Raw genomic sequence first — 12,780 nt, 5'->3', positions numbered from 1 at the left:
AACTGGATCAGGGTCTCTCTGTAGTAACGTGCGCTGCCTTTTATGGGTTGGCATTTTAAAGCGAGAACTTGGTGAATGACGCTTGCCACCTGATTTCACCTGTACCAGTAATCAAACTGAGTTAATAGACAATAGACAATAGGTGCAGAAGTAGACCATTCGGCCCTACGAGCCTGCACCGCCATTTTGAGATCATGGCTGATCAATTACTATCAATACCCGGTTCCTGCCTTGTCCCCATATCCCTTGATTCCCCTATCCATAAGATACCTATCTAGCTCCTTCTTGAAAGCATCCAGAGAATTGGCCTCCACGATCTTCCGAGGCAGTGCATTCCAGACCTCCACAACTCTCTGGGAGAAGAAGTTGTTCCTTAACACTGTCCTAAATGACCTACTCCTTATTCTCAAACCATGTACTGGACTCTCCCAGCATCTGGAACATATTTCCTGCCTCTATCTTGTCCAATCCCTTAATAATCTTATATGTTTCAATCAGATCCCCTCGCAATCTCCTTAATTCCAGCGTGTATAAGCCCAGTCTCTCTAAGCTCTCTGCGTAAGACAGTCCAGACATCCCAGGAATTAACCTAGTGAATCTACGCTGCACTTCCTCTACAGCCAGGATGACCTTCCGTAACCCTGGAGACCAAAACTGTACACAATACTCCAGGTGTGGTCTCACCAGGGCCCTGCACAAATGCAAAAGGATTTCCTTGCTCTTGTACTCAATTCCCTTTGTAATAAAGGCCAACATTCCATTAGCCTTCTTCACTGTCTGTTGCACTTGCTCATTCACCTTCACTGACTGATTAACAAGGACTCCGAGATCTCTTTGTATTTCTCCCTTACCCAACTCTACACCGATCAGATAATAATCTGCCTTCCTGTTCTTACTCCCAAAGAGGATAACCTCACACTTATTCACATTAAACGCCATTTGCCAAGTATCTTCCCACTCACCCAGCCTATTCAAGTCACCCTGAATTCTCCTAACATCCTCATCACATGTCACACTGCCACCCAGCTTAGTATCATCAGCAAATGTGCTGATGTTATTTTCTATGCCTTCATCCTAATCGTTAACGTAAATGGTAAACAGCTGTGTTCCCAATACCGCGCCCTGCGGCACCCCACTCGTCACCAGTTACCATGCCGAGAAACACACATTCATCGCTACCCTTTGCTTTCTATCTGTCAACCAGTTTTCTATCCATGTCAATGCCTTCCCCCCGATGCCCAGAGCTTTGATTTTACCCACCAATCTTCAATGTGGGACCTTATCAAATGCCTTCTGAAAATCGATGTACATTACATCCACTGGATCTCCCCCGTCTAAATTCCTGGTTTCATCCTCGAAAATCTCCAAAAGTTTAGTCAAGCATAACTTACCCTTGGTAAATCCATGCAGGCTCGGCCCAATCATATCACTGCTATCTAGATATGCCACGATTACTTCCTTAAAAATGTACTCTAGCATCTTTCCCACTACCGATATCAGGCAGACATGTCGATAGTTCTCCCTCCCTCCTTTCTTAAAAAATGGGATTAGCCATTCTTCAATCCTCAGGAACTGGCCATGAATCTAAGGAACATTGGAAAATGATTACCAATGCATCCGCAATTTCCAGGGCCACCTCCTTTAGTACCCTAGGGTGCAGACCATCTGGACCTGGGGATTTGTCAGACTTCAGTCCCATCGGTCTTCTCATCACCGTTTCCTTCCGAATATCAATCTGTTTCATTTCCTTTGTTATCCCTATGTCCTTGGCCCATCCATACATCTGGGAGATTGCTTGTGTCTTCCCTAGTGAAAACAGATCTACTCATTAAATTCTTCTGCCATTTCTCTGTTTCCCATAATAATTTCACCCAATTCATTCTTCAAGGGCCCAACATTGTTCTTAACTATCTTCTTTCTCTTCACATACCTAAAAAAGCTTTTGCTATTTTCCTTTATATTCCTGGCTAGCTTGCGTTCGTACCTCATTTTTTCCCCGTATTGTCTTTTTAGTTAAGTTCTGTTGTTCCTTAAAAACTTCCCAATCACCTGTCCTCCCTTAGCTGTGTCATATTTCCTTTTTTTTAATTCTCTGCAATCTTTGACTTCTTTGTCAACCACTGTGGCCCCTTTCCCCCCTTGGAATCCTTCCTTCTCTGGGGGATGAACTGATTTTGCACCTTGTGCATTATTCCCTAGAATACCTGCCATTGCTGTTCTACTGTCTGTTCTGCTAGGCTATCCGTCCAGTCAACTTTGGCCAGCTCCTCCCTCATGGCTCCATAGTCTCCTTTGTTCAACTGCAACACTGACACCTCCGATCTGCCCTTATCCTTCTCAAATTGCAGATAAAAGCTTATCATATTATGATCACTACCTCCTAATGGCTCCGTTACTGCAAGATTGCATATCAAATCCTGTTCATTACATAACACTAAATCCAGAATAGTCTTGTCCCTGGTCGGCTCTCGTACAAGCTGTTCCAAGAATGCATCCCGCAGGCCCTCTACAAACTCCCTATCCTGTGGTCCAGCACCAAGTTCACCTGCATGTTGAAATCCCCCATAACTACTGCGACATTACCTTTGCCACATGCCAATATTAACTCCCTATTCAACTTGCACCCAATATCCATGCTACTGTTTGGTGGCCTGTAGACAACAGCCATTTGTGTCCTTTTGCCCTTACTGTTCCTCAATTCTATCCACACAGACTCTACTTCTCCTGACCCTATGTCCCCCCCCTTGCAAAGGACTGAATCTCATTCCTCACCAACGGGGACATCCCACCCCCTCTGCCCACATTTCTGTCCCTACGATAGCACGTATACCCTTGTTAATCTGCTGCAGGATCCTGTGTTGCGTTTGATTGTTTCTGCTTTCTCGTGAGATTGTCAGCTTGAATTTGTTGTTCTTCTGTATTTTATATTGGTTCAGAGTTCACCACCTCGTGTTGCCCCTTTCCTGAGCAACGTTCTCCAACTCTGAGCCAAACTTTCGACGTTTCCTTGTCGACATCGACTCTGTTCAGATCGTGGGGATGTCCTCCACCGAGGGTCATGTTCTTCCATTGGATATCTCTTTCTTCCAAAGTGATAATGTTGTCATCTTTTCTATACTGTGCTTGCATTTAATTTTAATGGTGTGGTATCCATATCAGAATTCCACATGCTCGCGTTGATTGCTAAAACCTGTCTTCCTTGATGAAAAGTTATCTTTCGAAGTTTCATCTGACTGGTGTGTAAACTTATTGCGTCTGTTATTCTTCTTCCGCCTCCGTCCGAGGTAGGTGCGCTCGTGTATATAGGGGTTTCTAAACTTTGCACGTCAGTTGTTATTTTTCTTTATCAGTTTTCCAGATCTGTTTCGAAAAACAAATATAACGTGGTTGCGGCCAAACTGTGTGTTGCCTTTGTAATGCTTTCGCTATTGTGCTCCTTCTGGCGCATTTTCTTAATCCCTGAAGTGATTTATTTCCATTTATCACACTGTAATCCAATTCTTTTACAGTATGATATCCCAGGTGTTTATCTGTTTCATTTCCACCCATTAGGTGTATCGGAACTTGCTGCTCGACTCGCTCTACTGCACCTTTCATTATGTTTAATGCTCTGCGGTTATGCAGTCCAAATGACACGTTTCTCTAGTGTGGGGCAGAATTAAATAACTTTTGGTAGTCAACATAACCACATGAAAGCTTTCAGGTATTCATTCGGGCTTGATTTAGAATTACAGATTCTATTATCAGTTATCTTTACTTATTTTCACACCATCACGGCACACTTTCTGCTCTTCTGTAATTATATTGTGACCCTTGTAGGCCACACTTAAAGCATTTGGGAGCCATATCTCGGAAAACGTGTGCTGTCGTTGGAGAGAGTCCAGAGGATGTTCAAGAAGATCATTCCGGGAATGAAGGGGTTAAGTTATGAGAAGCGTTTGAAATGCACCGACAGTGGAAAAGTCTACGTACGGTGATTGAGGACCGGACTTTTCGTATGCTGGTGATAGACATAACGGAGGGCACAGCCTCAAAACTGAGGAGCGATCTTTTAAAATAGTTAAGGAGGATTTTATTTAGTGAGAGAGCAGTGAATCTGTGGAATTATTTGACACAGACGGCGGTGGGTACATTTAAGGCAGAAGCTAAAAGTTTGCTGATCAGTCAGGGCATTATAGGATGTGCCGAGAAGGCAAGTGCATGGGGTTGAGTGAGAACCGGGATCAACCATGATAGAACGGCGGAGCAGACTTGATGGGCTGAATGGCCTAATTCTATTCCTATGTATTATGGTCTTATACAGTGAAGAATGACACAAAATACTTCGGCCGCTATTTCTTTGCTCTATCACCAGCATCATCTTCCAGTGTACAATGTCAACTCGCCTCTCTTTTACTATTTATATATATGAACAGCTCTTGATACTTGATATTATTGGCTCGCTTACCTTAATTTTTCATCTTGTCTCTCCAGTGTTCTATTTTTGGTTGTCTCCTGTTGGTTGTGTGAAAGCTTTCCAATCCTCTAACATCCCACTGTTTTCTTGCAACGTTATATGACCCCGCTTTTGTTTTTTTTTATCAAAAACAGGAGAAAATCTGAGGACGCTGGAAATCCAAGCAACACAAACACAAAATGCTGGATGAACCTAGGGAGGCCAGGCAGCATATATGGGAAATAGCAAACTGTCGACGTTTCAGGACGAGACACTTTATCAGGACTGGGGGAAAAAGGGATGAGACGTCAGAGGGAGAAGTGTTGGGGTGAAAGGGATGGAAGAAGTGATCGGTGATAGGTGAAACTGGGAGAGTGGGAGTAAAGAAGGAAACAAAAACTCCTTAGAATATAATTTTCTTAACGATTCTTGAAAGCTCATTGCTAATGCCTCCACATCTCTTCCGCCACCTCTTTAAGATCCCTGGAGTGTACACCATCTGTTCGAGGTGACCTATATACCTTCAGACCTTTCCTGTTTCCCAAGAACCTTCTCCAGTGTAACATAACTTTACACATTCTGACCACTGATATCTGAGGCTTCCATATTCCTGGCAGGGTCTTCCACGGATAAGAGTGATGTACAATACTTACTCATTTTCATCTGCCATCCTTTGCCCCTCCACCCCATTGCTACTTCTCCAGCATTATTTTCCAGTGGCTGCATTTCCAATTCTGTCTGTCTTTCACAGTATATGAACCTGAAGAAAACTTTGGCATCCTCTTGAATATTACTGCCGAGCTCACGTATGTATTCCATCTTTTCCTTCTTAATTATTTTAGTTGCATTATGTTGGTTTTTAAAAGGTTCCCAATTCTCTAACTTCCGAGTAATTCTTGCTCTATGCCCTCTCTTTGTTTCTTGTATTGTCTTTGATTTCTCTTATCAGCCACGGCTTTGTCACCTTCAGAATACTACATCTTCTTTGTGATGTATATATCGTGTGCCTTCCTAATTACTTCCAGAAACTCCAGCTATTGCAGCTCTGTTTTCATCCCTGCCCGTGTTCTTTTCAAATCAATTTTGACCAGTTCTTCTGTCTTGCTCTCAAATTCTCAAATTCCACCTCTGACTTTAATGTCAGGGTAATATTAATGTCACCTTCTCTAATGTCAGGGTGAATTTGATCGTATTAAGATCACTGGCCCATAAGGGTTCTTTGAACTTCAGTGACCTAATTAATTCCGGTTCATTACAATACCAAATAAGGAATAGCTGATTCCCAAGTGGGCTCAACCACGAGCTGCTCTAAAAAAGCATCTTGTAGGCATTCTAGGAATTTCTCCTCTTGAGACCAACACCATCCTGATATTCCTAATCTCCTGCATGACAATCCACCTTGACTATTGTAACATTGCCCTTTTGGCACGCATTTTCTATCTCCCATTGTAATCTGTGGACCACATACGTACTACTGTTTGAGGATCTCCATACAATTCCATCAGGGATTTTTTTTTCTTCACATTTGTTGTTCCTTAATTCTACCCACAAAGATTCCACACCTTCTAAGCCTTCTACACTTTCTACTGATTTTATTTAATATTTTAACAACACAGCCACACAGCCTTCAACCGGCTTGTTATTTCAAGAGACACATAAGTATTTGGAAACAGGATGAAGATGTTAGAAATCTAGAAAAATTCACACAATGCGCTGGAGGAGCTCAGCATGTCAGGCAGCATCTATGGATGGGAATCAGCATTTAGGGCCAAGAACCTTCTTTGGGACTCCTGATACCCACGTTTCAAAATAAAATCAACAAGCAAAGAAAATAGAAAATAGTGCGACGTAGGGAAAAGCTTGGTGAAAATTTAGTTCAAGGCCGAAAAAATAACCTGCCAAATAGAGCTCAATAGTTAACAAATACAACAAAGGCAATAAACACTGTCAGCAATATCGATATTGACTTCTTAATGGAAATATCTTGGTTCTATTTCAATCAGTAAAATTCACGAAGATAAATAAGAACTGAAATGACAACTTTAGGAAAGTCTATTTTCAGTCAGACCCACTTAGATTAGCAATTACCTCGGACAGAAGGAGGTAGAAGAACAACACACATGAGAAACAATCACACAACAGTCAGATGAAACTTTTAAGTATATATTTTCATAAAAAATTAACAGGGTTCCGCAATCCATGTGTGTATATGCAATCGTGAATAGAAATACAGACCAGAAAACTTAAATGAGAGGCCGTCTCAGAAAAATAAATCATCACTCTCGAAGAAAACATTAACCAGTCGAAAGAGTATGACCCTCCACGGGAGACATCTGAGCAGAATCGATGGTGACAAGGAAGCATCAAGCACCTGACTGAGAGTTGTAGACCTCTTCCCAAAAACAGAGGGGTTCATGTGGAAATACAGGACAAGGTGGTCAACGAAAAGAAAAAAAATGCATACAATAAAAAAGAAGGCAATCAATGCAGAAAATCCCAAGAGAAACCAGACGCAGTCCAACATATTCCAGGACCCTGCAGCAGTTTAACTCAATCTGATTACTTACGCAGGTACAATCAAGTGGCAAATATCGCTCACCTCAATCTTGCTTTAAAATACAAATTATAAATGACCACCATAACTTCAGTATGGCAAAATAAATTCAAGCCTGATCCAGTTCGGGACAGAATCTCACATTTTATATAACAATCAATACATTATTACAGATAGGATCATCTAAAACATCCACACGGATATAATATTATAGGATTACCAAGCAGGAACAACTCCCTCAATAGATATAACCTTTCTCAACACACACATGTGCCTCCTGACAAAGGGGCACCTCACACAGGCATTGTTTGTGTCATCAGTCAGACAAACAAAAGATTTTCTCTGTCAATCTGCTTCCAAATGTTGCTCTTCTTTCATTCGTTGGCACGCCCCGCTGCTGATTCCCTTCTCCTCATCACGTTCTTAACCCGACCATCGTCCAGAACCCAAACTCTATCTTGTGCGGACCCGCCTCTGGTTCCTGAACCTGGTCCGTTGAACATCCAAACTGAGGGTTTCCATTCCGATTTCAGTCTTTGGGACAGTGGTGTTCTCTAGCAACCTTTCAGAAGCAGAGAGAATGCCCCATAATGTGCAAATGAGCCACGAATAAGGAGGTTAAATCCTATGTCATTCTTCCTCGGTCCGGAGATTTGAGGGGCAAACAATATCTCAGACAGAACTGCAGTCAGATCGACTTGTTCAGTCTGCAGCAAATTCAAGGGAATTTCACCCACGGAATGGTGACTGGAACCCGTCACCACAAGGAGAGTGACAGATGAACAACAGGGGAGGATTGATAAAGACTGTCGTGGAACAGAATCCCTGGCCGGGTCCAGCAGGCCTGAGTACACTAGCTGCGTTATAAATTCACTAAGTACCAAATCCAGAGATTAAAATAAACTGACTTATTTGTCACAGATACAGAATATTAATCTTCAGTCCCATTAAAGTTGAATGTGCAGCAGAAGAAACTCCTCCTCCCATGCCCAGTGACCAGGGTGCAGAACTGGGTGTGGTGAGCAGCAGAAATAATTGCAGAGTTCATCACCGACAGTCACTCCAGAAATTGCATTCAGCAATGGTGATGGACACATATCCCGCACGCAGTTTACTGAAGCTTTAACGCCAGTGTGAACTCGGCAGTGCGTCACAAGGTTTCACTGCTCACGTAATGGCCTCTCTGTAATGTTTCACTGCTGAGGTAATGGTTTCTCTGTAGCAGCAATGTTTACGTTACGAGTAAAGATAACAGGGTTTTGGAGTGCGGGGCTTTCCAATGACAAAGGTATTATTTCTTGTGAGTCTGGAAGAGATATTACAGCGGTCCTTTGCGGGGAGCGATGAGCAGATGCAAATGGAGAGAGTCAGCCCTTCTTCTATTCTTTAAATTTTCTTTACTAATGCTATGGTCAAAGTAAGAATGATAAAGCTCAATCGTCTAATCACATATTGTGTACTGTCTGTTATTTCGGGGTACTGATTTGTAACAGGGACACATCAAGCAGCATCCACCCAAACGATACTGAGAAGCCTCAGTATCTCGAAGAATTTTTACTGGTACCGGGGTTGACCCTTCATTTACCAATACAAACCTATCTGACATAAAATGATCGAACCCCTTCTTGACTCGGTCAGACCTCTCAGTCCGTAACTGAGCCTCAACAGAATGTTCAGAACCCTGTGGTTTATAGGTGCTTCAACATACTGACCACGGGCATTTGGGACTGCGTCCCATTGCTTTTTCTTCTTCAGGACGGAACAATTAGCCATCATATGACCAGCTTTCTTGCAATCGTAACATGTAAGACCAGAATATTTCTCCTTCAACCGTTTCCCTTCATCCTTACTCTTGCCAGTAGTCACAACTTTAATTTCTGGTTTACCCTGGCTATCCCTGCAACTGTTTTGGAAACTCTTATTCGGGGTAAACTTATCTTACGAGTTAAAGCAAACTCATCTGCTAATCTACCAGACTCCTGCAAAGTGGCAGCATCCTTTTCATCTAAATACGTCTTTATGTCATCAGGGACACACCTTTTGAATCCTTCAATTAAAACCAACTCTATCAAGCTGTTAAAATTATCATTCACATTTTTATATGTGCAACATTGGGTAATACACATAATCTTCTCATAAGCAAGTTCCATATAAGTCGGGTTCACAGATTTCCTTACATTTCTAAACTTCTGCCTGTATGTTTCTGGGACCAACTCGTAAGCTTTGAGCACAGCCTGTTTCACTATGTCATAATCAGCTGCTTAATGAACTAACAAAGCAGAATAGGCTTGCTGAGCCTACCCCTTAATCACACTTTGTAAGAGAATAGGCCTTTTTTTTTATTTGTTAAGAGGAGTTGTGGTTTCTTGATTATATTTGTAACAGTGTAACATTCTACTTCAAGTCAAGTCAAGTAACTATTATTGTCATTTCGACCATAACTGCTGACACAGTACATAGTAACAATGAGACAACGTTTTTCAGGACCATGCTGCTACATGACACAGTAAAAAACTACTTATCTGATTTTCACAATATATACTTTTGTTGCCGTTTATACGTCTTTCGTATTATCTGTTTGCTAAAACCTCCTCTGATTTGTATATTTTATTGGAAAATCAATAAAAAGATTGAAAAATGAATGAAATGAGAATAGGCCAACTCTCGTTTGGCTACTTTAAACTCTGAGCAACCTTCTCTAACGCTGAAAATATTTAACAACCTCTGCTTCGTCAAACGCAGGTACCAATTTATCTTCCCCACTGGCCTCAAACCTATCACCAGAATACCTTTCTGCAATCTTTCTATCCTTTCCAGCTCGAGCAGCCTCTGTCTTTCTGCTTCTTCGCTGTGTTTCTGCCTCTCTACCCTCAACTTGCCTCTGTCTTACTGTAGCTTCCATCATTATTTTTTCTAACTTCTACGGGAGCTCAAGCTCACATGGTTTACTTTCAGGAAGCACCTCCAACTCCTCCACTTTAAACACTCCCTCAGATACATCATGTTCAGCTATTACACTCTGCATCTGATCCTCCACATTGTCGATTTCACCTTACAAGTTTTAACCTTTTAGCAATACTCAACAACTCAATCCGTCTGGCATCCTCTAATGCCTCAGAGGTTGGCGCTTACACAAACCTAACAGCATCTGCTGCTGATTTTCCACACACAATTAAATCAAGAGGGATTTCCGCAATGAAATCGATAATAAATCAGTCAATACTCCCAAATGTGTTCATATTTCGTATGCCGGCCCCAATTTTATTACGAACAGTAAAACTTTAGAAACAAACCAGCAGCAATAGAGTCTGGTTTTTATGTAAAAAAAACACTCTCTTATTAGTATCTACTTATTATATAGAAACTTGAGCAAGATAAACAAAACTTAACAGAGTACTGTGTATATATGTGTGTAAATGTAACTCCCAAACTATTGATATTAGGGGAATCAAGGCTTGGAGTCTTGAGATGGTAAAGTACGAAAGTTCAGTTCATTCACGGAATAGGTGATGTGAGAGAGATATTTTTAATCCAGGGTATATGTCGAGAGAAGGCAATAATGTCGAATCCCACAGGATCCACGGTGGTAAAACGAGACAACAGTCGCTGTAGATTTTATCCGTCGTTCCAAATCCACATACAAATGATCACCGAAAGTGACTTGTCACAATAGGCATTGTCTTCAATTAAATTACCACACTACACCCAGCAAGGGTTAACACATCAGTGAACTTCACAGGATACCCCAAATCAGATCCATTCCTATGCATCAAACGAGGTTACCACCACACATTCGATGTACTTTACGCTGAATCGATAGTTAACCCACCCTTGTAGGCATAGGAAAGTCACAAATAGTGAACCTTGGCCACTAGTTCCTTTGTTTCTTCTCCTTCTTTCTGTCTGACTCTCTGTGTCCTCGGTTAAAACTAAACAAGCTGCGAGTCAGACTCTCTCTCTCTCTCTCTCTCTCTCTCTCTCTCTCTCTCTCTCTCTCTCTCTCTCTCTCTCTCTCTCTCTCTCTCTCTCTCTCTCTCTCTCTCTCTCCTCTCTCTCTCTCTCTCTCTCTCTCTCACACACACACACACACACACACACACATAAAATACAGTTCACAGCAAAGGAAACGTAGGGATTCATAACAACGACCACTCACTAGTGTGAACTGCCTGTTGTGCCAGTAGTTGGGATGACTGAATGAATCCTTTCCCACATTCTGAGCAGGTGAACGGCTTCTCACCAGTGTGAGCTCGATGATGAACCAATAAGTTGGATGACAGAGTGAATCTCTTCCCACAGAGGGAGCAGATGAACGGCTTCTCCCCGGTGTGAACTCGCTGATGATTCAGTCGGGTGGATGAGTGAGTGAATCCCTTCCACAGACCGAGCAGATGAACGGTTTCTCCCCACTGTGAACTCGCTGATGACTCTGTAGGTGGGATAACCGAGTGAATCCCTTCCCACAGACTGAGCAGGTGAATGGCCTCTCCCCAGTGTGAACTCGCTGGTGTGTCTGTAGGTTGCATGACAGAGAGAATCTCTTCCCACATTCTGAGCAGGTGAACGGCTTCTCACCAGTGTGACCTCGATGATGTACCAGTAAGTTGAATGACTTAGTGAATCCCTTCCCACAGACGGAGCATGTGAACGCTTATTACCCAGTGTGAAGTCGCTGATGACTCTGCAGGTTGATGATTGAGTGAATCTCTTCCCACAGACTGAGCAGCTGAATGGCCTCTCCCCAGTGTGAACTCGCTGGTGACTCAGTAAGGTGGATGACGAGTGAATCTTTTCCCACATTCTGAGCAGGTGAATGGCCTCTCCCCAGTGTGAACTCGCTGATGACTCTGTAGGTCGGATGAACGAGTGAATCTCTTCCCACATTCTGAGCAAGTGAACGGCCTCTCCCCAGTGTGAACTCGCTGATGACTCTGTAGGTTGGATGACTGAGTGAATCCCTTCCCACAGACTGAGCAGGTGAATGGCTTCTCCCCAGTGTGAACTCGCTGATGACTCAGTAGGTCGGATGAACGAGTGAATCTCTTCCCACATTCTGAACATGTAAACGGCTTATCCCCAGTGTGAACTCGCAGATGACTCTGTAGGTTGGATGACTGAGTGAATCCCTTCCCACAGTCCGAGCAGCTGAATGGCCTCTCCCCAGTGTGAACTCGCTGGTGACTCAGTAGGGTGGATGAACGAGTGAATCTTTTCCCACATTCTGAGCAGCTGAATGGCCTCTCCCCAGTGTGAACTCGCTGGTGACTCAGTAGGGTGGATGAACGAGTGAATCTTTTCCCACATTCTGAGCAAGTGAACGGCCTCTCCCCAGTGTGAACTCGCTGATGACTCTGTAGGTTGGATGACTGAGTGAATCCCTTCCACATTCTGAACATGTAAACGGCTTATCCCAGTGTGAACTCGCAGATGACTCTGTAGGTTGGATGACTGAGTGAATCTCTTCCCACAGACTGAGCAGTGTGAATGGCTTCTCCCCAGTGTGAACTCGCTGGTGTCTCTGTAGGTGGGATGACTGAGTGAATCCCTTCCCACAGTCCGAGCAGATGAATGAACTCTCCCCAGTGTGAACTCGCTGGTGTCTCTGTAAATGGATGAATGAGTGCATCCCTTCTCACATTCTGAGCAGGTGAACGGCTTTTCCCCAGTGTGATCTCGCTGATGACTCAGTAGGGTGGATGAGTGAGTGAATCCCTTCCCACAGTCCGAGCAGATGAACGGCTTCTCCCCAGTGTGAACTGACTGGTGAGTCAGTAGGTGAGATGACAAAGAG

At 43.1% G+C, this 12,780-nt stretch overlaps 1 pseudogene; it reads right to left on the bottom strand.

Moving 5' to 3' along the window:
* Positions 1-11,068: 11,068 nt before the first annotated feature.
* On the bottom strand, positions 11,069-12,253 carry LOC132390054 (zinc finger protein 239-like; annotated as a pseudogene).
* Between the last annotated feature and the right edge of the window lie 527 nt (positions 12,254-12,780).

Source organism: Hypanus sabinus, unplaced genomic scaffold (genome assembly GCF_030144855.1).
Source record: "Hypanus sabinus isolate sHypSab1 unplaced genomic scaffold, sHypSab1.hap1 scaffold_754, whole genome shotgun sequence".
Lineage (NCBI taxonomy): Eukaryota > Metazoa > Chordata > Chondrichthyes > Myliobatiformes > Dasyatidae > Hypanus > Hypanus sabinus.
This window is presented reverse-complemented; position numbering and strand designations above follow the sequence as displayed.